This window comes from Anolis carolinensis, chromosome 5, assembly GCF_035594765.1.
Source record: "Anolis carolinensis isolate JA03-04 chromosome 5, rAnoCar3.1.pri, whole genome shotgun sequence".
In the NCBI taxonomy this organism is placed as follows: Eukaryota; Metazoa; Chordata; class Lepidosauria; order Squamata; family Dactyloidae; genus Anolis; species Anolis carolinensis.
In genome coordinates this window covers 100,345,791-100,367,308 of record NC_085845.1, presented here as the reverse complement: position 1 = coordinate 100,367,308, position 21,518 = coordinate 100,345,791, and the positions used below count along the sequence as shown (strand labels likewise).

Below are 21,518 nucleotides of genomic sequence, written 5' to 3'. Positions count from 1 at the left end.
GCAGCCTCAGAGCCTGGCCATTTTCTGGAGTAGCTGGAGTAGCACCCTCAATCAAAGAGCCGCTTTGAAGCCTGGCTACTTCCTTAGTAGGGGAATCCTTGTTTGGCCAGCTTGAACTGCACTGAACAGTCTTGCCGCTTAAAAGCCTGGCTGTTTTCTACATAGGGCATCCTTTCTAGGCCTGGTTGTATGGGACAGAGTAGCCTCGTGGCTTCAGAGCTTGGGGGTTTTCTATCTAGGGGAAATCTTGGTTGGCCAGGTTGAATAGCACTGAATAGCCTCGCTGCTTGCAAGCCTGGCCGCTTTCTACCGTGGTATCCTTGGTTGGCCAGGTTGAATAGCAATTAATCTCAGAGTGGCAGGTATGAATGCTGCAATTGGCCACCTTGATTAGCATTTAATGGCCTTGCAGCTTCAAAGCCTGTTTGTTTCCTGCCTGGGAGAATCCTTTGTTGGGAAGTGTTAGCTGGCCCCAATTGTTTTCTTTCTGGAATTCCCAATTTCCCTGCTTTCAGAGTGTTGCTCTTTATTTACTGTCCTGGTTTTAGAGATTACATTGTTCTGTATTATTATACCACAGTAAATATTTCATATTACAGTAGAGTCTCACTTATCCAACATTCTCTTATCCAATGGTCTGGATTATCCAACGCAGTCGGCCTTTTAGTAGTCAATGTTTTTGTAGTCAGTGTTTTAAATACATTGTGATGTTTTGGTGCTAAATTCGTAAATACAGCAATTACTACATAGCATTACCGTGCATTGAACTACTTTTTCTGTCAAATTTGTTGTATAACATGATGTTTTGATGTTTAATTTGTAATTTGACGTTCAATAGACTTTTCCTTAATCCCTTCTTATTCAACATATTTGCTTATCCAACATTCTGCCGGGGTGATTATGTTGGATAAGTGAAACTCTACAGCATATTTATAATCTTATATATGCTATCTGCTTAGAAATGGATTATATGAGGCTCTGTCTTCACAGCTGTATAAAATGCACACTGAAGTGGCAGTTCAATGCAGATAACAGAAGACTATAAATGGGTAATATAGCTGTGTGGAAGGGCCTTGAGTCTACACTGCCATATAATCCAGTTCAAATCAGATAATCTGTATTTTATAGGCAGTGTGGAAGAGGCCTGATTGAAAAGGCCCTGGGCACCATTAAATGGCTGAGTGGGTTGCTAGGAGACAAAGTGGGTGGAGCTTAGCCTTCTAACTGGCAGCAATGGGAAAGAAACAGTTATTCCTCTCCCTCTTAGGACTTTTTCTTGTTTTTTTATGTAAAAAAAACAGTCCGGAGGACCATGTCTGTTGTGGCCAAATTTGGTGTGTCTTGGTTGTGTACTTTTGTTGTTTAAGTTAAGGGAAAAACTATCAGAACATACATATATATATATATATATATATATATATATATATATATATCGTTGTTTGAGTCCACAGTGGTCTCTGGATGTAGGTGAACTACAACTGCCAAACTCATGGTCAATACCCACCAAACCCTTCAAAAAAAAAAAAAAAGAGATCAGATGAGTCTGGAATGACTTGTTTTTGAGAAATACATGTTGACTATTTACGATGACCGCATTCATTTCTAAGTGTTTGCAGACCACATCTTAATCATCTTTTCCAGGATCTTACCTGGTATCAATGTGAGGCTGACTAGATTATAATTGTTTGGGCTGTCAAATCAAATCAAATCAAATCAAATCACGTTTTACTGATTAGCCTATCGGCTGTATCAAAACATTTAACACATAGACATACATACAACATACAACACACAACCCGCGATAAAAAGAGAAGTTAAAATAAACAAGCTGTTAACAAGACCCCGTTCAGGTCAAATATCTGCATCACCTCCACAGTTTACCCCAATTGATTCCAGATATGCAATTCTCAGCTGTGTTGCTTTGAATAGGAAAAGGGCTGTTTTGTCTGTTATTTTAGGATTCTGGCCGGCAAACAAAAATGAAATTTTAATATGTGGGTCCCAGTGTGTTTTGTGAATAATGTATGGTCCGAGGCATTGGTCCCTCTCTTTCTTATACAATTCACAGCCGAACACAACATGTGCGATATCCTCCACCTCTGATGCTCCACAAATACAAATATGTTTGGGTTATCCTTTTTTCCCTTCTTGAAGATAGGGACTACATTTGCCCTCCTCCAATCTGCTGGGACTTGTTCTGTTCTCCAAGAATTCTCAAAGATGATTGCCAGTGGTTCCAAAATGACTTCTGCTAGTTCCTTCAATGCTTTTGGATTCATTTAGAGTGGCCAGTTATTCCTGAATGACTTGTTTCCCTATTTGGAGTTGGATTTCCCCTAATCCTTTGTCCACTCCATGTTGCTGAGATTGAGGATGGCTTTCTTTTTGTTTTTATGTCAAGCCGCTTCAAGTCCCAGTTTGGGAGATAAAGCGAGGTATAAATAAATATAGTAGTAGTAGTAGTAGTAGTAGTAATTTTAATTGGAACTTACTGTAAAAGCCTCTGTGCCCTTATTAAAAATGGCTACCATAATCTCACTGTAAAAAACTCCCCTGGTTTGGGAAAGGAAAAGATAATGAGGTAGGAGTACCTCTCTTAATCTGCCTCTTTTCACTTTCTTTGCACTGGGTCCTTCCCTATTCCAGCACTCATCCGTGCATACGTCAAGTCGGGGGGGGGGGGGGGGGGGTGTAAAAAAATAATTCAATACACACAAATATAGTTCAGCTTTACAATTTATACTGTTGTTTCCACACCACATTTTTCTATTTAATATATTTCTTCAGTTCTAAGATACCATTAACTGAAAGATGCACACTAATTTTAATACCACCTAAAAGTGCTTATGTGTGTGCGTGTGTGTATGCATCCGCTATTCTAAGATACACCCTGTTCTTAAGGATGTTTATATGGGGTGAAAGGGCATCTCAAAATTGAAGAAATACAGTATTAGCTAAAATAATCTTATCCCACTAGATCTCAGGGTAAGTTGTAAATTTCCGACTTACCCTACAAAGCAATTAAAAGGGCTGAAAAACCACACAAAATGAATGAAAAAAATAGAACAATACTTAAGGTAATATGGATATGCCAAAAAGTCTGGCACTTTTATTTAGGAATCCTTTTCTGGGGAACAGAGTGGAAGCCACAAAAGTGTTGCCCAGTGGTCTCCTTTTCCTAATTTCCCCCATCATTTCAATACATGTTTGAAGGACATTAAAAGAACACATTCATCTATCCATTCTTAAGGGATCAAGCAGAGTCCTCACTTGGATTTAGTTCTAGTTATGTCAACATGTAATTAAATCTGACTGAAAATGTCAATCTATGACATCACTACATTGGCTAGCCATTTCCTGATCAGCTGGATTATGTCACTAGGCATGAAGAATTTTTTTAAAAAAAATAAAGACAAGTAATTGCCAACAAAAAGGCAAGAAGAGTGATGATATAACTTTGGGAACATTTTTGATAGCTTGAAAAAGGACTGCTTATGCTGAAATGTGGCACATCACAAATATTTAGTACAACCGGTCTCTTAAATATTCAAGGAAAATCTTAAATCTCAATGTCAAACTACAGCGATCTAAGGATTGTTCTTTCCACATTCACCTACAAAAATGTCCACCTGAATCACTACAGATTTTTCAATATATATGTAACCATAATGTGAATTCTAAAACAAATATAACTGAGATTTAACTATACTATTTAAACACAAAGCAAATGAATCACATTTTCTGGAATGGACTATGAAGATCTCTATTGCAAAGGCTATTTTTAGAGTGAATAGTAATGGAATTGATTTTATCTTTTACTAGAGTGACTGGTAACAGAACCAATTTTTTTAGAGAGATTGTGGGGTCTTTCTCTGGATGTCTTCAAAAATAATCTGGACAGCTACACTGTGTAACAGTTATGCTATAGGTGGAATTCTTGCATTGAGCAGGAAGTGGATTTGGCCCCTTCCAACTTTGTGTGTGTGCATGTATGTTTATATCTATGTATTTTTGTATTTTCCAAGATGGCTCCCATTTCCATAGAGCACTGTGACTCCCGCAAAAAACTGATCTGGACCAAATTTGGCACACATATTCACCATGACCAACAGAAAATACTGGAGGGTATTTGGGGATGTGGGACAATGGGAATTGCAGTTCACTACACACCCAGGGAGAAATTCCAGAGAGCACTGTAATCCCATTGATGATGGATCTGGACCAAACGTGGCGCACATACCCACCATGACAGAAAATACTAGAGGGATCGGGGGCAGGGGGAGAGAGATTGATCCCGGATGATAGCAATTATAGTTCACCATGCATAAAGAACTTCCAGAGAGCACTGTGACCACCATTGATGATGGATATGGGCCAGGCATGAGCAAACTTTGGTCCTCCGGATGTTTAGGACTTCAACTCCCATAACACCTAACAGCCAGTAAGCTGGCTGGGATTTCTGGGAGTTGAAGTCCAAAACACCTGGATGGTCGAAGTCTGGAAGTCTGGACCAAACCTGTCACACATAACCAACATGGCCAAGAGAAAATACTGGAGGGGTTTGGAAGGTGGGATTAACTTGGGATGATGGGAGCTGCAGTTCACCTCACATTCGGAGACCACTGTGAACCCCAATGATGATGGATCTGGACCAAATTTGGCACACATACCCACCATGACCAACTTTAATTACTGGAGGGATCTGCAGGAGATCTGCCCAGGATTATGGGAATTACAGTTTACCTCACATCCAGAGAGCACTGTGACCACCACCAAAGATGGTTCTGGATCAAACTTGGTACACATACCCATCATGACTAACTTGCAGTTTGGAAGCAATCACAGATTATGAAGGGAGTTGTAGTTTACCCACATCCTTATGCATTTTCAAATGGAAATATTTATATAATAATATAATAATATACTTCAAATATTTATCATTATAAATTACATAACCCAAGCATCGCTGGGTACATAAGCTAGTTCTTTCAATAAAAGTAGGTCACGGATCCTATAGGACACTGATGTTTCTAAATAGTTTCACTTTTGAATTCACGTCTTGACAATCATTCACACACTGTATATAGGACAGATATTTTCAGATTATGCTACCCAGTACTATAGTTCTATGGACAATTATATCTCTAAAAGGACTATCATAAATAGATTTTTGTATGCTTATTTGTGTATAGTGTGTGTGCCCTCAAGCCACCTATCCATCTAGGGTGCCTTTACATGGTTTTCTTCGATAATGAATACTCATAGGTAGCTCTAATTGTTATCTAAAATTTATGAACAAAATTGATTTTTGATATTTTTATTCCCAATCTTGCTTAATTCTGGAATGGGGTTTTCCCAGCACAAGGGCACCATCTTGTGGACACACAAGCTTACTGGGAGACTGGTGTCTTCAGAACCTATGGAGTTAGAAAGAAGGTATACTTTCCGCTATCTTCAAAAAGTGGTGGAACCACCAAGAGAATATTTCCTTTTCTGCTTATTCAAAATGAAAATAATTTCTGTAACAATCAAAAATATATTTTTTCAGGTCAAGCCACCACGTTGGAATCCAATACAGAATAGCCAATCACGTTCTCAAATGGAATCAGGTGCTCACTAAATATTCTTGGAGAAGACTATGTCTAAGTCATCACCAATGGACAAATTTGCTCTTTTGATTCATTGATCTTTCTTTAGTTTCCACAACAAAGAAGCATCAATAATAGGTCTGTATCACGCCTGGCCATTATTGCATGACAACTCTTGATCACAAGAGAATCTGGGAAATTTAAGTTCTTCAGTACGCAATCCAGTTCACTTTTAATATACAAGTTTTAAATGTCTAAAATATTCACATTCTAGCACATTAGTACAATAACATACAATTTCTTATTTGATAAATCCACTAATCAATAATTAGAAATGTTAAATTATTTGTTGATGATGTGTGCATTTAATTTAAAGAAAGTATAATCAAAGGAAATCTTTCTTCTTTTATTCCAAAAGAAATAATGTACTTGTAACAGAACTTGAAAAAGAAAAGGAAGTGGGTGGGATCTTTCCCAAAACATCAACTCACAGTTTCCAACTAAAAAGGCAAATATCTTATAGCTAAGCTTTAATGGTGAGTGAGCAATCCAGTCCTGGCTACAGTTATATCACCAAAGCAGTAATATGTATGAATAGGAAGTTGAAACGTAAAGCTTTGAGGTATAATTTAACATAGGTGTGATTTTAACTAATCAAGGTGAGATGTTAACTCTTGGTCATTAAGATGAGAATATCATCCTTAAGATGTGTAGAGAGAAATTTAACTTTCAGTATGAAAATATAATAAAAGGGATGGAAATATGGTGCGAGGTACCATCCCACATTAGGAAATTGGTGCTGGAGAAATAACATTATTGACAGAAGACATATACACACTCCAAGCATTTAATAAATATTCACTTCAATTGAGAGCCAGGAATCCAAGATGTACCATTAGCCATTCACTCAATAACCAAAGGTGGAAAAAATGACCATTGTTGTTTTTTGTTGTTGTTTTTTTTTGTTTTTACACTCTGCCAGGATAATGTAAGTAAAAAGAAAAAAAACCACAAGGTCATATGTTCTACTTGGACATTAGAAGAAGAAAGTATTGGGAACCAATAGAATCATAGAATCATAGAATAGTAGAGTTGGAAGAGACCACATGGGCCATCTAGTCCAACCCCCTGCTAAGAAGCAGGAAATCGCATTCAAAGCACCCCCGACAGATGGCCATCCAGCCTCTGCTTAAAAGCCTCCAAGGAAGGAGCCTCCACCACGGCCCTGGGGAGAGAGTTCCACTGTCGAACAGCTCTCACAGTGAGGAAGTTCTTCCTGATGTTCAGGTGGAATCTCCTTTCCTGTAGTTTGAAGCCATTGTTCCGTGTCCTAGTCTGCAGGGCAGCAGAAAACAAGCTTGCTCCCTCTTCCCTATGACTTCCCTTCACATATTTGTACATGGCTATCATGTCTCCTCTCAGCCTTCTCTTCTGCAGGCTAAACATGCCCAGCTCTTTAAGCCGCTCCTCATAGGGCTTGTTCTCCAGACCCTTAATCATTTTAGTCGCCCTCCTCTGGACGCTTTCCAGCTTGTCAACATCTCCCTTCAACTGTGGTGCCCAAAATTGGACACAGTATTCCAGGTGTGGTCTGACCAAGGCAGAATAGAGGGGGAGCATAACTTCCCTGGATCTAGACGCTATTCCCCTATTGATGCAGGCCAGAATCCCATTGGCTTTTTTAGCAGCCGCATCACATTGTTGGCTCATGTTTAACTTGTTGTCCACGAGGACTCCAAGGTCTTTTTCGCACACACTGCTGTCAAGCCAGGCGTCCCCCATTCTGTATCTTTGATTTCCATTTTTTCTGCCGAAGTGAAGTATCTTGCATTTGTCCCTGTTGAACTTCATTTTGTTAGTTTTGGCCCATCTCTCTAGTCTGTCAAGATCGTTTTGAATTCTGCTCCTGTCTTCTGGAGTGTTAGCTATCCCTCCCAGTTTTGTGTCGTCTGCAAACTTGATGATCGTGCCTTCTAACCCTTCGTCTAAGTCGTTAATAAAGATGTTGAACAGAACCGGGCCCAGGACGGAGCCCTGCGGCACTCCACTTGTCACTTTTTTCCATGATGAAGACGACGCATTGGTGAGCACCCTTTGGGTTCGTTCGCTTACAGATCCACCTAACCGTAGTTTTGTCTAGCCCACATTTTACTAGTTTGTTTGCCAGAAGGTCGTGGGGGACTTTGTCGAAGGCCTTACTGAAATCCAGGTACGCTACATCCACAGCATTCCCTGTATCGACCCAACTCGTAACTCTATCGAAAAAAGAGATCAGATTAGTCTGGCATGACTTGTTTTTGGTAAATCCGTGTTGACTATTAGCAATGACCGCATTTGTTTCTAAGTGTTCGCAGACCACTTCCTTAATGATCTTTTCCAGAATTTTGCCTGGTATTGATGTGAGGCTGACCGGACGGTAATTGTTTGGGTCGTTCTTTTTTCCCTTCTTGAAGATGGGGACCACATTCGCCCTCCTCCAATCTGCTGGGACTTCTCCCGTTCTCCAAGAACTCTCGAAGATAATTGCCAGTGGTTCTGAAATAACTTCCGCTAGTTCCTTCAGTACTCTTGGGTGTAGCTGATCTGGCCCTGGGGACTTGAATTCGTTTAGAGAGGCCAGGTGTTCCTGGACAACTTGTTTCCCTATTTGGGGTTGGATTTCCCCCAATCCTTCGTCCATTCCGTGTTGCTGAGGTTGAAGATGGCTTTCTTTTTCTGAGAAGACCGAGGCAAAGAAGGCATTAAGTAGTTCTGCCTTTTCCCTGTTCCCTGTCGCCATCACCCCATCTTCTCCTTGCAATGGCCCTATCGCCTCCTTTTTCTTCCTTTTTCTACCAACGTAAGCAAAAAAGCCTTTTTTGTTGTTTTTTATGTCCCTGGCAAGCCTGAGCTCATTTTGCGCTTTAGCCTTGCGAACCTTTTCCCTACAGGTGTTGGCTATACGTTTGAATTCTTCTTTGGTGATTTCTCCCCTTTTCCACTTCTTGTGCATGTCACTTTTGAGCTTTAGCTCAGTTAGAAGTTCTTTGGACATCCATTCTGGCTTCTTTGCACTTGTCTTATTTTTCTTCTTTGTTGGCACTGTTTGCATTTGCGCCTTGAGTATTTCACTTTTGAAAAACTCCCATCCATCCTTAACTCCCTTGTTTTTTAATATCGGCGTCCATGGAATGCCGCTCAGTAATTCCTTCATTTTTTGGAAGTCAGCTCTCTTAAAGTCCAGAATGCGTGTTTGACTTGTCTTAGTTTCAGCATTCCTTTGTATTGCAAACTGCAGGAGCACATGGTCACTTGCCCCTAAGGATCCAACCACTTCAACTGTATTGATCAGGTCTTCCACATTTGTTAAGATTAGATCAAGAGTTGCTGATCCCCTTGTTGCCTCTTCTACCTTCTGGACCATAAAATTATCTGCAAGGCAAGTGAGGAATTTGTTGGACTTTGTACTCTTGGCTGAGTTTGTTTTCCAGCAGATATCGGGATAATTGAAATCGCCCATGACTACTGTATCTCTTCTTTGTGCCTGTTTGGTCAGCTGTTGACAGAAGGCTTCATCAAGTCCTTCATCCTGACTCGGAGGTCTGTAGTAGACACCCACGACAAGATCTTTTTGAGTCCCGGTTCCCTTGATTCTTATCCAGATGCTTTCAAGCTGGTTTCCCGGATTACAGTCTTGCATTTCTTCTGCAACGTAACTGTTTTTGACATATAAAGCTACCCCCCCTCCTCTCCCCTTTGTTCTATTTCTGTGAAAGAGGTTATAGCCCTCAATGGTTAAATTCCAGTGATGGGAGTCATCCCACCAGGTTTCAGTGATGCCTATGACATCGTATGTGTGGTGCTGTGCTAGGAGTTGGAGTTCGTCTTGCTTATTTCCCATGCTCTGAGCATTAGTGTAAAGACATGTAAGCCCCTGTGACCTCCCCTCGAACTGTTTATTTGGGATTATTGTGCTCTCTGTACTTGGTCCTTGCTGTGTTTGTGCAGCCCTCCGTTTAGCCTTTCGGCGGTTCCCTGTGGTCGTGGGTAATATAGTGTTCGCCAGGCTGTTGTTCCCCTCCCCCAGTGGATCTAGTTTAAAGTGCGCCTGATGAGGTTTGTGAGTCTGTGTGCAAAAAGATGTTTTCCTACTTGTGTGAGATGCACCCCATCGCTTGCCAGTAGTCCATCCTCTTGGAAGAGTAGACCATGGTCAAGGACGCCAAAATGCTCCTCTTGACACCATTTTCTGAGCCAGTTATTGACCTGTACTATTTTTCCGGCCCTTGTAGAGCCGTGTCCTACAACAGGGAGGAGGGATGAAAAGATCACATGTACATTATACAGTTTTAGCTTTGTTCCCAGAGCTCGAAAATCATTTGTGATCTTTTGAAAAGTATGCCTAGCGGTGTCATTGGTACCTACATGAATCAACATAAGGTGGGGAGGGTGATGGGGCTTTAGGAGCCTGCTGAGCCTCTGAGTGATATGGTGTATTTTTGCCCCCGGGAGGCAGCATGTTTCTCGAGCCATCCCATCCGGTCTGGAAATGATGGCTTCCGTTCCTCTAAGGAGGGAGTCACCTACTACCAAGACCTGTTTCCTTTGAGGATTGACAGGGTCCCTTTTGTGCAAGACAGTGTGTATGTCCCCTGAAGAGTGTTCCTGTTGAAGTGAATCATGTAGGTGTAAAGTGTTGTCCTCCTCCTCAACATCCCCAGTGCATTCATCAATGACAATCCATTGAGATACATCCGAGAGCCCATTACTCTCCCAAGGATGTTCCTGTTGCTCCTGGTCTATGATTGGGGATGGAGAATTTGCATGATTACATAAGTGTGACTGTGGTGATGCACTGTCCCCGTCAGGGCTATCCCCTGCGCATTGATCCAGGGTGGTCCACTGAGTGGTATCTAAGAAACTGTGGTCCTCCACAAGATGTGTTTCCTGATTGTATGTTAATGATGTAAGAATTTCAAATCTGTTGTGTAAATGCAGCTGAGGAGAGGAGTTCTGCGGAGGCTGCCTGGTCCTGCGTCTCCTTCTATGGGTGACCTCCTTCCAAGCCTGAGGGTTGTCTACCTTTGAGTTGATCTCCCCATAAGGTTCCTGATCATGGTCTTGGTGGTGTTGGTGTGATGCAGGCTGCTGATCTACAGCAGCGTGTTGTGCAGTGTCCAAGAAGAGCTCGAGTGCCTGAATGTCCTTAAGGGTCTTAATACGGTGCTCGAGCTGTTGGATCCTCTGCTCCATCAGAGTCATCTGTTTGCATTTGGAGCAGATGTAGTTGTCTAGTTTTTGTGTGAAAAAGCGGAACATGCCACAGCTGGTGCATGTGATGGGAATGTTTTGCTTTTGTTGCATCTCTTGGTGAGCGTGGTGGCCAAGTGGGATCTTTGTACAGTTAAGTAATATGCACGCACTTTATGTGCAAACTGCAACAAACCACCTCTTTGTGTATTTGTTTATGTTGCTTTGTTTCCTGTATGTACTGCAAAGGATAGTTAGTAAAGGTGCCTTTTTCGTGCGCGCCGTCAGGCGCGCTCGACACTGGCAAATAAAGCTTTCCCAGAAACTCAATTAACAGGGGACAATGCCTGCTGTCAATCAACTTAAGTACCTGGCTCTCTTTCAACACAACAGTCACACAACAGTTAGACTTTGACCACAGGAGCCAAGCCCACACTCAGTTTAAACTCTTAGCCAAATCTTAGCCAAATCCTACCTGAAGCCAGGGAGCAAAAATGTCCTCCTGCTGCCTCTGCTTCTGCGAGAACCAACTGCCCTTCTGGGATCAGGCTCTGGCAGAAACTCACACTGGCAAATAAAGCTTTCCCAGAAACTCAATTAACAGGGGACAATGCCTGTTGTCAATCAACTTAAGTACCTGGCTCTCTTTCAACACAACAGTCACACAACAGTTAGACTTTGACCACAGGAGCCAAGCCCACACTCAGTTTAAAATCTTAGCCAAATCCTACCTGAAGCCAGGGAGCAAAAATGTCCTCCTGCTGCCTCTGCTTCTGCGAGAACCAACTGCCCTTCTGGGATCAGGCTCTGGCAGAAACTCACACTGGCAAATAAAGCTTTCCCAGAAACTCAATTAACAGGGGACAATGCCTGTTGTCAATCAACTTAAGTACCTGGCTCTCTTTCAACACAACAGTCACACAACAGTTAGACTTTGACCACAGGAGCCAAGCCCACACTCAGTTTAAAATCTTAGCCAAATCCTACCTGAAGCCAGGGAGCAAAAATGTCCTCCTGCTGCCTCTGCTTCTGCGAGAACCAACTGCCCTTCTGGGATCACTGCCCTTCTGGGATCAAAGTGAGCACTCTTGAAAACAAAGCTGTGGTGCTGTAAGCAAAGAGCTTACAGCACCACAGCTCCGGCTCAAGCTCTTCATACACACTATGATAATCTCCTTCCACAGAGTATTTAGTCAGGATGGATAACCAACTTCTGAAGAATCATTTGCAAAGTCTGGGGAAATCAGAATATAAGAAAAGGATAAAATGTATTGCACATCATTACACTGAACACCTCTTCTGCATCTTCAAGAAAACCAATGACTAATTTCAAGCAAAAGCAATTAAGATATGTTAATTTCTAAACTGCCAAAAGACGTTATTACCCCATCAAATGAAAGGGGAAAAAACAAAGAATCTCAGGCAAAAAGCCATCCAGGCATCATGTTTTCAACTGAAAATCATCTCTGACAATCATGAGTAGCAGCCAAGAGGCTTGACCAACGTTACCTTCCTTGATATACTTTCTCTCCCCAACCATCATTATTAAAGACTGCAGCATAGAAAGCCGGGCAACTCAATAGTCACCTAAAAGATAGTCATTTTTGATCCCCCTGCCCCTGAACTGCTTCCATTCCAAATAGTTGTTACAAGTGCTATGTAACTTGTGCCTGAGTTCAATGATTTTCCTTCATCTTTTCTCCTTTTATACTCTTACTTTTCGATTCGAAAAGCGATAACTCATCTAATGTAAGGCATTCTGATGTCTCTTTTATTTCAGTGGGGTCAAGTTTTTTTCCAGCTCTTAAAAAAGTCATGTTCTCCATGACATTGCTCAATACATGTTTCTCAGCTGTATTCATTTCATATAGAATATATTTCCCTAAAAATATTTTGCATGTTTCATGTGTTATGATGCTTTAGGTAGATTTTTAACCCATTATCAACAAACTGACTTAACATGACAAGTTGCCATAAGCAACACAGAAACCACGCTAGTCAACTGTAATCCAAAGAGCAAGCTGAGGACTGAACAGAGCTAGAACAGGGATGCCATAGTGAAAAGAAACATGCTTATATTCCTTGGTTAAGAAAGATATGGTGCCCTATATCTCATATTAAATATTACTATGGGGAAGCAACTGCTGACTAGTGCTTTTTTATGAATACCTTGAGTGAAACAGATGTCAATGGAAAAATGTTCCTAGAAAAAACAAGTTCTATTGAAAAGCAGGTCTTAGGAAAAGATCTCTTAGCAGTTGGAAGCAAGCCACTCCCTGCTTTTGATATACTTTAAATGTTTTATTATGTTATTTAACTGCCATTTTATTACTAACTTTTTTCATTGTTCTAAAGATTACTGATTTAAATTGAAAGCTTCCTAAAGATTCATTTTAATAGCTAGAAGTACTCTTCATCTAAGTAAATGTCTAACTTATCTACCTTCAACCAGGAAGTGAATCAGTTAAAGGGGGGGGGGGGGGGGCTTGAGAAATTTTGTGAATCTTTTGTGTTGTCGAATTTTGTGAATCTTTCTTTGCTCCCTACTCCTTTACTCCATGTCTTAAAATTGCCAATCAGGTGGGAATCATACCTAATCCACACTCTGAAGCAGCTCATTCTGTTGTTTGGATGTCCAGCACCATGATCTGCAAAATGAGATGATGCTTATGAAAAGATTATCAAGTCTGCTTGTGTACATTGTAGCTTTTATTTTTATATTGCTATTAGGCAGTTGTGTAATCTATATATATAAAAGGATAATTAAATTTCGGCCTAGGACAAAACAACAAAACTAAACACCCCACAACCAAACACTGACTACAAAAAATTGATTACTAAAAGGAAGAATGTGTTGGATAATCCAGAACATTGGATAAGCAAATGTTGGATAAGTTAGATTCTACTATAATATGAAATAATTACTGTGGTAGAATAATTCAGAATAATATAATCTCTAAAACCAGGACAGTAAATAAACAGCAACACTCTGAAAGCAGTGAAATTGGGAATTCCACAAAGGAAACAATCGGGGCCAGCTAACACCTCCCAAGAAAGGATTCTTCCAGAAAGGAAGCTGAGAAGGGAGTGAAGCAGTGTGTATTACCAAAGTCATTATTATTACTATCATTACTACTACTACTACTACTATTATTATTATTATTATTATTATTATTGTGTTGCTGTGAACCGTGAAAATGAATACAATCTGGCTCCAAGAATTCAAAAACACTAAAGTCATAATATATAAAAATTACTGTTGCCAGTCACTCTGGTATAATAAAACAATACAATACAATACAATCTCTAAAATCAAAACCCTAAATAAAGAACAACACTCTGAAAACAGGGGAATTCCACACAGGAAACAATCAGGGCCAGCTAACACCTCCCAACAAAAAATTCACTCAGGGAGGAAACAGCCAGGCTTTAAAGCTCCAAGGCCATTACATGCTAATCATTTTGCCTAATTGAAGCATTCATACTTGCCTCCAACAGACAAAAAAACCACAATCAGAAATATTGTATATTCACAAGCTTTAGGAAATAATATCCCCTGATGGCACAGCATGTTAAAGCGCTGAGCTGCTGAACTTCTGGACCGAAAGGTCACAGGTTTGAACTGGGGGAGCACAGAGAGCCCCCACTGTTAGCCCCAGCTTCTGCCAACCCTAAAGTTCAAAAACATGCAAATGAGAGTAGATGAATAGGTACTGCTCCGGCAGGAAGTTAACGCCGCTCCATGCAGTCATGCCACATGACCTTTGAGGAGTCTACGGACAACGGCAGCTCTTCGGCTTAGAAATGGAGATAAGCACCAACCCCCAGAGTCAGACACGGCTGAATTTAATGTCAGGGGAAAACCTTTATCATTTACCTTAACTGCCAACAATTCCTCAATACTTTAATTCCCATACCACCATACTTCACCACAGCAATGCGTGGCTGGGCACAGCTAGTTAAAATATAAAGTTGAAACAAGGTATGAACTAATAAGAACTGCACAGTAGTCCCTACTATTTAATAAAATTACATTTTATCCTTCATCAGCTTTACTAAAACCAGATGTTTCAGTTATTTAGTTTAGCCTAACTAAACATAGATGAGTGTTCTTTCATATGATCCAATGTTGACATGGATCAAAAATATCCTTAATTCAGGACTTCATTAATTCTGAAATATTAAAGTATATTTTAAATTTAATTTTACGTAATGAAATCAAACCTTTATGAGAAAGCACACAACTAACTACTGCAATGCCCTAACATTGAGGAAATCTTAAAAGACTTTGATACCCTATTTACTCAAATCTAATGCTCACCTTTTTTGACTAAATGACCTCACCAAAATTGGGGTGTGCATTAGATTCGCGACATATGGTAATTTTAGTGCTGAGCCAAAGCAAAAGGGGAAGCTGCTTCCAGAGTACCTGGAACTCCTATTTGTGGGATGGCATGTCTCATTTAATGGCCCAATGCTATGCAATCCTAAAATTTGTAGTTTGGTGAGTAATTAGTATTCTTTGGCAGAGAAGTCTCAAGGTCTTGTCAAACTACAGCCCCCATGATTCCATAGCATTGAACCAAATGGATTCATTCTACAGCATTGATGCTGCTCAAGGTTTTCTTTTCTATTGCTGGAAGCTTCGGTGCTGTAACACTTTTGGTTTAAAGAAGGAATTCTAAGCAAGCAGAAACTGTAATGCACACCTTTTTGGCCAAATTACAAAAAGTGCACTTTTTGCCACTGCATATTACATTTGGTCGCAAATATTTTTTTGGTTTCAGGGTTTTAAAGTGCATATAAGATTTGATGATTAATTAGACTTGAGTAAATATAGATAGTTCTTCAGCCGTTTTTGTTACCCCCATTCCGTTTTTAAAATAAAAAGTGCCTTAAAGCTTGAAGAACTGGACATCTCTCAGCACATCTCCATAGTCAATCAGACCAGATTTCTGCCCAAGTCAATTGTCAACAATTTTGTAGTACTGTGTAAAGAGCTTCAGCATACCTCCTTATGCAACATCAAAAAAGCAATAGCCATATTCTAAGCTGCAGTGACACTAGTGTAAAGCCCCAAGAGAATTCTAGCCAAAAAGTGATGTTAAAATTGAGTACTCATATTTGCTCAGCTCTCATGTTAAATCTTTTTATACCATGGTATATTATTTGTTATCTGTCATAGAGGGCAAACACACTCCTTACTAGATCACTTCATTTGAGTAGAATAAACATAAAACCTTTTTGTGTATGGAATCTGTACAAACAAATACAATAATCTTCACTCACTAACTCTGGTATCCTTGTAATGCATTCATTCCCACATTTGCACTCCCTCCCTGCTAGCTGTTTCTGATGGCATAGATGAGATGTCTGGATGAAAAAGTGAACACACTGAGCTAGTGAGCTGGTCTAAGCAATATAAAACCAACTTGCCATCTCTCTCAAAAAATGGACTTATTACCATCTTCAATAGATTTGAATAGAAAGGTTGACTAGAAAGGAGAGATAAGAAATTTGTTTACAAGCATATTGTTGTTGTTGGTTGTTAAATTCTAAAAAAAAATCCAGTGAAAACACGTATTATACCAAAAATACGTTTTAACTTTCACTTTTCATAAAATCTGGTATTTTTTAAACAGATTTGTATGGAAATAGAACTGTGCTTCTCAGCACAAATCCAAATTTCCTTTCCAGCACTTAAAAGAATGGAAAAGGGGCTTTCCAAAATTCACAAGTTTTGTTGGGATTGGAGGGCTGCGTGGGGTTGGAACTAAAGAAAGCTTGGATAGCAAGTTCAATTTTATGATAAAATTAGTGCAGAAAGATAACTTCTGGGCTGTAGAGGAGATGGTAGACTTCTTCTGAAGAAATCTTGACAAGAAAAGCATACAATAGTGTCAATATGGCATTGATTTGAAGGCACACACAAACATGACTTTCTTAAAAACAGTGGGTAAAGCATAATATCTAAAAAGCTGAGATGCTCAGAAATAAAACTTCATACACAGCCTGTACATAAGGAAATTTTGTTTTTGTCACGTCTGTTGCTATTCTTTTGTAGAACATGGCATTGCCTCTTTTAATCTCATACAACCTTTGAGATCAGGACTAGGTCAGAGACAGCAACAAAGGCTGGATGGCCATCTGTCAGGGGTGCTTTGGTTGTGCTTTTCCTGCATGGCAGGAGATTGGACTAGATGGCCCATGTGGTCTCTTCCAACTCTATTATTCTGATTCTATGAACTCACCCACACCCACCCAAGAAGCAGTCCAAGCCCAACACAATAACTACATGTTACATGTTAGGTAAAAGTAAAGGCTTTCCCCTAGTCTAGTTGTGTCCGACTCTGGGGGTTGGTGCTCACCTCCATTTCTAAGCTGAAGAGCTGGCATTGTAAGTAGACACCTCCAAGGTCATGTGGCCAGCATGACTGCATGGAGCACCGTCATCTTCCCTGCCGGAGCGGTATCTATTATCTACTCACATCTGCATGTTTTCAAACTGCAAGGTTGGCAGAAGCTGGAGCTAACAGCAGGAGCTCACCCCACTCCCCTGATTTGAACTGCAGACCTTTTGGTCAACAAATTCAGCAGCTCAGCGGTTTAACCCACTGCCCCACTGGGGTATCCTGCATATTAAATATTGTCAAATATGAAATTCCATTTTATAACTTGCTTGTGCACATGTTGTCCTTTTAACAGCAACAAAGCCATCGGATTGTATGCAGGAATTCTCTACATCACATGTATCAAACTCAAGGCCTGCAACATCATTATACATGGCCCTACAACACCTGTATTCCTCATCATTAGACATCATGACTAAAGCTGATGAGAACTGTGATACAGTAACACCTGAAAGGCTGAATTTCTGTTTAATCAGGGCAGTGGGGTTTGGATTAAAATACAAAAACTTGTGCTTATGATGCCCGACTTCAAATGTCCTTTATTCTTTCCCCAACCTCAGAACCACAGGTGTTGCTGGGTTGCTATTCCCATTCTCCCCTGTCCACATGGAAGATAATAAAAAGTGATGGCCATTGTCATTCAATAACATCTGGAGACCCAAAGATGGTAAAAACTAAAGAGCAATGATTTACTGGATTACTGTAACATCCTCTGAAGAGTGCTCAGAAACTTCATCTGGTCCAAAGAGTTGCAGCCAGGTTGCTCACTGGGGCTGGCTACAGGGAGCGGACAACCCCCCTGTTGCAGCAGCTCCACTGGCTGCCGGACTGTTTCTGGGCACAATTCTAAGTGCTTGTTCTGACCTTTAAAGCTCTAGATGGTTCAGGTCTAGACTATTTGGCTGACTGTTTCTCCTTGTATGAACCTACCCAGGCCTTAAGATCCCCTTCAGAAGAGACCATTCTCTCGGTCCCACCTCCATCTCCAGCTCCATTTCTAAGGCAAAGAGCCAGCGTTGTTCACAGACGTCTCCAAGGTTATGTGGCCAGCATGACTGCATGGGGTGACGTTACATTCTGGCCGGAGCATTACCTATTGATCTACTCACCAACCTTTTGTTCAGCAAGTTCTGCAGTTTAGCAGTTTAACCCACTGCGCCATCACGGCCCCTAATAATAATGACCACCATGTAAAAATAAAATTAGCTTTCTGTATCAATGGAGAGAAAAAGTGGTATATAAATAACCATAATAATAATAATGACCATTATGATAGAAAATAGTGGTCTTTCTGTATCCACGGATTCTCCATCCATGGATTCAACAGCCCTTATCAACCATAAGGCTGATGTTTGGAGTTCACATAGCTGTTTTATATACTAGTGGTTTTATTTTATATTGTACTGTATGTTTATGTTATGTATTGTTTTAGGCACTTTGTGCCATATGTAAGTTGCCCTGAGTCCCTTTGGGGAGATGGAAGTAGGGTGCAAAAATTATTATTATTATGTGGCCCTCGTTGAAAATGGGTTTGACACCTCCTGCTCTACATTCTAGAGCAGGTATGGGCAAACTTCAGCCCTCCGGGTGTTATGGATTTCAATTCCTAACAGCCGGAATTGTGGAGTGGAGTGCCGCAGGGTTCCGTCCTGGGCCCAGTTCTGTTTAACATCTTTATTAACGACTTAGACGAAGGGTTAGAAGGCACGATCATCAAGTTTGCAGATGACACCAAACTGGGAGGGATAGCCAACACTCCAGAAGAAAGGAGCAGAATTCAAAACGATCTTGACAGACTAGAGAGATGGGCCGAAACTAGCAAAATGAAGTTCAACAGGGACAAATGCAAGATACTTCACTTCGGCACAAAAAATGGAATGCAAAGATACAGAATGGGGGACGCCTGGCTAGACAGCAGTACATGTAAAAAAGATCTTGGAGTCCTTGTGGACAACAAGATAAACATGCGCCAGCAATGTGATGCGGCTGCTAAGAAAGCCAATGGGATTCTGGCCTGCATAAATAGGGGTATAGCATCTAGATCCAGGGAAGTCATGCTCCCTCTCTAATTTGCCTTGGTCAGGCCACACCTGGAATACTGTGTCCAATTCTGGGCACCGCAGTTGAAGGGAGATGTTGACAAGCTGGAAAGCGTCCAGAGGAGGGCAACTAAAATGATCAAAGGTCTGGAGAACAAGCCCTATGAGGAGCGGCTTAAAGAACTGGGCATGTTTAGCCTGCAGAAGAGAAGGCTAAGAGGAGACATGGTAGCCATGTACAAATATGTGAGGGGAAGTCATAGGCAGGAGGGAGCAAGCTTGTTTTCTGCTGCCCTGCAGACTAGGACACGGAACAATGGCTTCAAACTACAGGGAGATTCCACCTGAACATCAGGAAGAACTTCCTCACTGTGAGAGCTGTTTGGCAGTGCAAGTCTCTGCCCCGGACTGTGGTGGGGGCTCCTTCCTTGGAGGCTGGATGGCCATCTGTCGGGGGTGCTTTGAATACGATTCCCTGCTTCTTGGCAGGGGGTTAGACTGGATGGCCCATGAGGTCTCTTCCAACTCTACTATTCTATTATTCTAAGTCCAAACAGCTGGAGGGCCAAAGTTTGCCCATGCCTGTTCTAGAGGGAAAAGGAAAGGGAGAATACCCCAAATCACCATAACTTTACGAATTTCAGGGCATTATATCCAAAAGCCATGTACAGCCATTCAAAAACAGTAAGGACAGTTAGTTTCCCAAGAGAGAAATTACAAGGGGGTGATGCAGTCAGTCAGAGCAGGCCGACCTGGAAGATCTCTTAACTGTACCTTGTAAGGTGTGCTGCTTGGCTACGGGAGAGGCTAAGGGCCTGTGGGAAGGAAAGGCTGCGGTGAGGAGGGGGCCCAACCGAGAAGGCGTCGAGAGCAGCAGCGCGGAGACCGGGATGCCTCTCAGGGCAAAGCCTGGCTCCGAACGCGGCCTGCCAGGGTTTTCCTGAAAGGGAAGCCAAGGCCTCGCGCCAGGTCTTAAGAGAGGAGTCGCACGCCGCTTTGAGTCTCACTTGAAGGACTGCTCCTGCGCTCTTCACGACCTCCTCTAGGGAATCATCCGTCCGCTTCCGCCTAGCACGCCACGCCCCCTCCTCCGCCCCAAGGCGCGCGCATGCGCCTCCTCGTGGCGAGACCACGCCCACCCCACGTGCCGCGTCCTATCAGCGCCAACAGAAGCAGGCCCGCCGGCGGCGCGTGTCCCAGGTCGCTCTCCGGTTCCAAAGTCACGTGGCAACCAAAGGCGGGGGAATTCCCAAGCACGCGAGGGCCTAGGCTTGCATCCAGTCGCTGACGGGTCCTACAGTTGACTTCCCCTGAAATCCTAAGGGGATGGTTGTATTCTTCTAGGGAACCCACAGCCCATGAGTCCGGCCCCTTTTAGTGTACTGTGTTGACTTTCTACCCAGGAGAAATGTGTTTATATCATGTGTTGTCGAAGGCTTTCATGGCCGGAATTACTGGATTGCTGTGAGTTTTCCGGGCTGTATGGCCATGTTCCAGAAGCATTCTCTCCTGACGTTTCGCCCACATCCATGGCAGGCATCCTCAGAGGTTGCGAGGTCTGTTGGAAACTTGGACAAGGGAGGTTTATATATCTGTGGAAGGTCCAGGGAGGGATAAAGAACTCTTGTTAGTTGGCAGCAAGCGTGATTGTTGCAATTACAGTAGATGTGGGCGAAACGTCAGGAGAGAATACTTCTGGAACATGGCCACACAACCCGAAAGACATACAACAACCCCAATTACAGTAGAGTCTCACTTATCCAACATAAACGGGCCAGCAGAACATTGAATAAGCAAATATATTGGATAATAAGGAGGGATTAAGGAAAAGCCTATTAAACATCAAATTAGGTTATGATTTTACAAATTAAGCACCAAAACATCATATTATACAACACATTTGACAGAAAAAGTAGTTCAATATGCAGTAATGCTAAGTAGTAATTACTGTATTTACGAATTTAGCACCAAAATATCATGATGTATTGAAAACATTGACTACAAAAATGCATTGGATAATCCAGAACGTTGGATAAGCGAATGTTGAATAAGTGAGACTCTACTGTAATTACCTTGATTAGCATTGAAAACCTTGCAGCTTTAAGGCCTGGCTGATTCCTGCCTGGGGAATCCTTTGTTGGGAGGTATTAGCTGGTCCTGGTTGTTTCCTGTCTGGAATTCCCCTATTTCAGAGTGTTCTTCTTTATTTACTGTCCTGATTCTAGGGTTTTGTTTTGCTTTTTTACACTGGT

At 41.6% G+C, this 21,518-nt stretch overlaps 1 protein-coding gene across 6 annotated transcripts in view; it reads right to left on the bottom strand.

Moving 5' to 3' along the window:
* ccdc91 (coiled-coil domain containing 91) overlaps positions 1-20,410 on the bottom strand; it is an 85,431-nt gene extending 65,021 nt beyond the window's left edge. For 3 of the 6 annotated variants that reach the window (XM_003221372.4, XM_062981987.1, XM_062981988.1), the window contains exon 1: positions 20,041-20,190. The gene's annotated coding sequence lies outside the window, so the exon portion shown is untranslated. Of the gene's footprint in view, positions 1-13,410; positions 13,466-20,040; positions 20,191-20,273 lie in introns of those variants that run through there. The other 3 variants (XM_062981986.1, XM_062981989.1, XM_062981985.1) reach the window with 3 other exon arrangements.
* Positions 20,411-21,518: the final 1,108 nt, after the last annotated feature.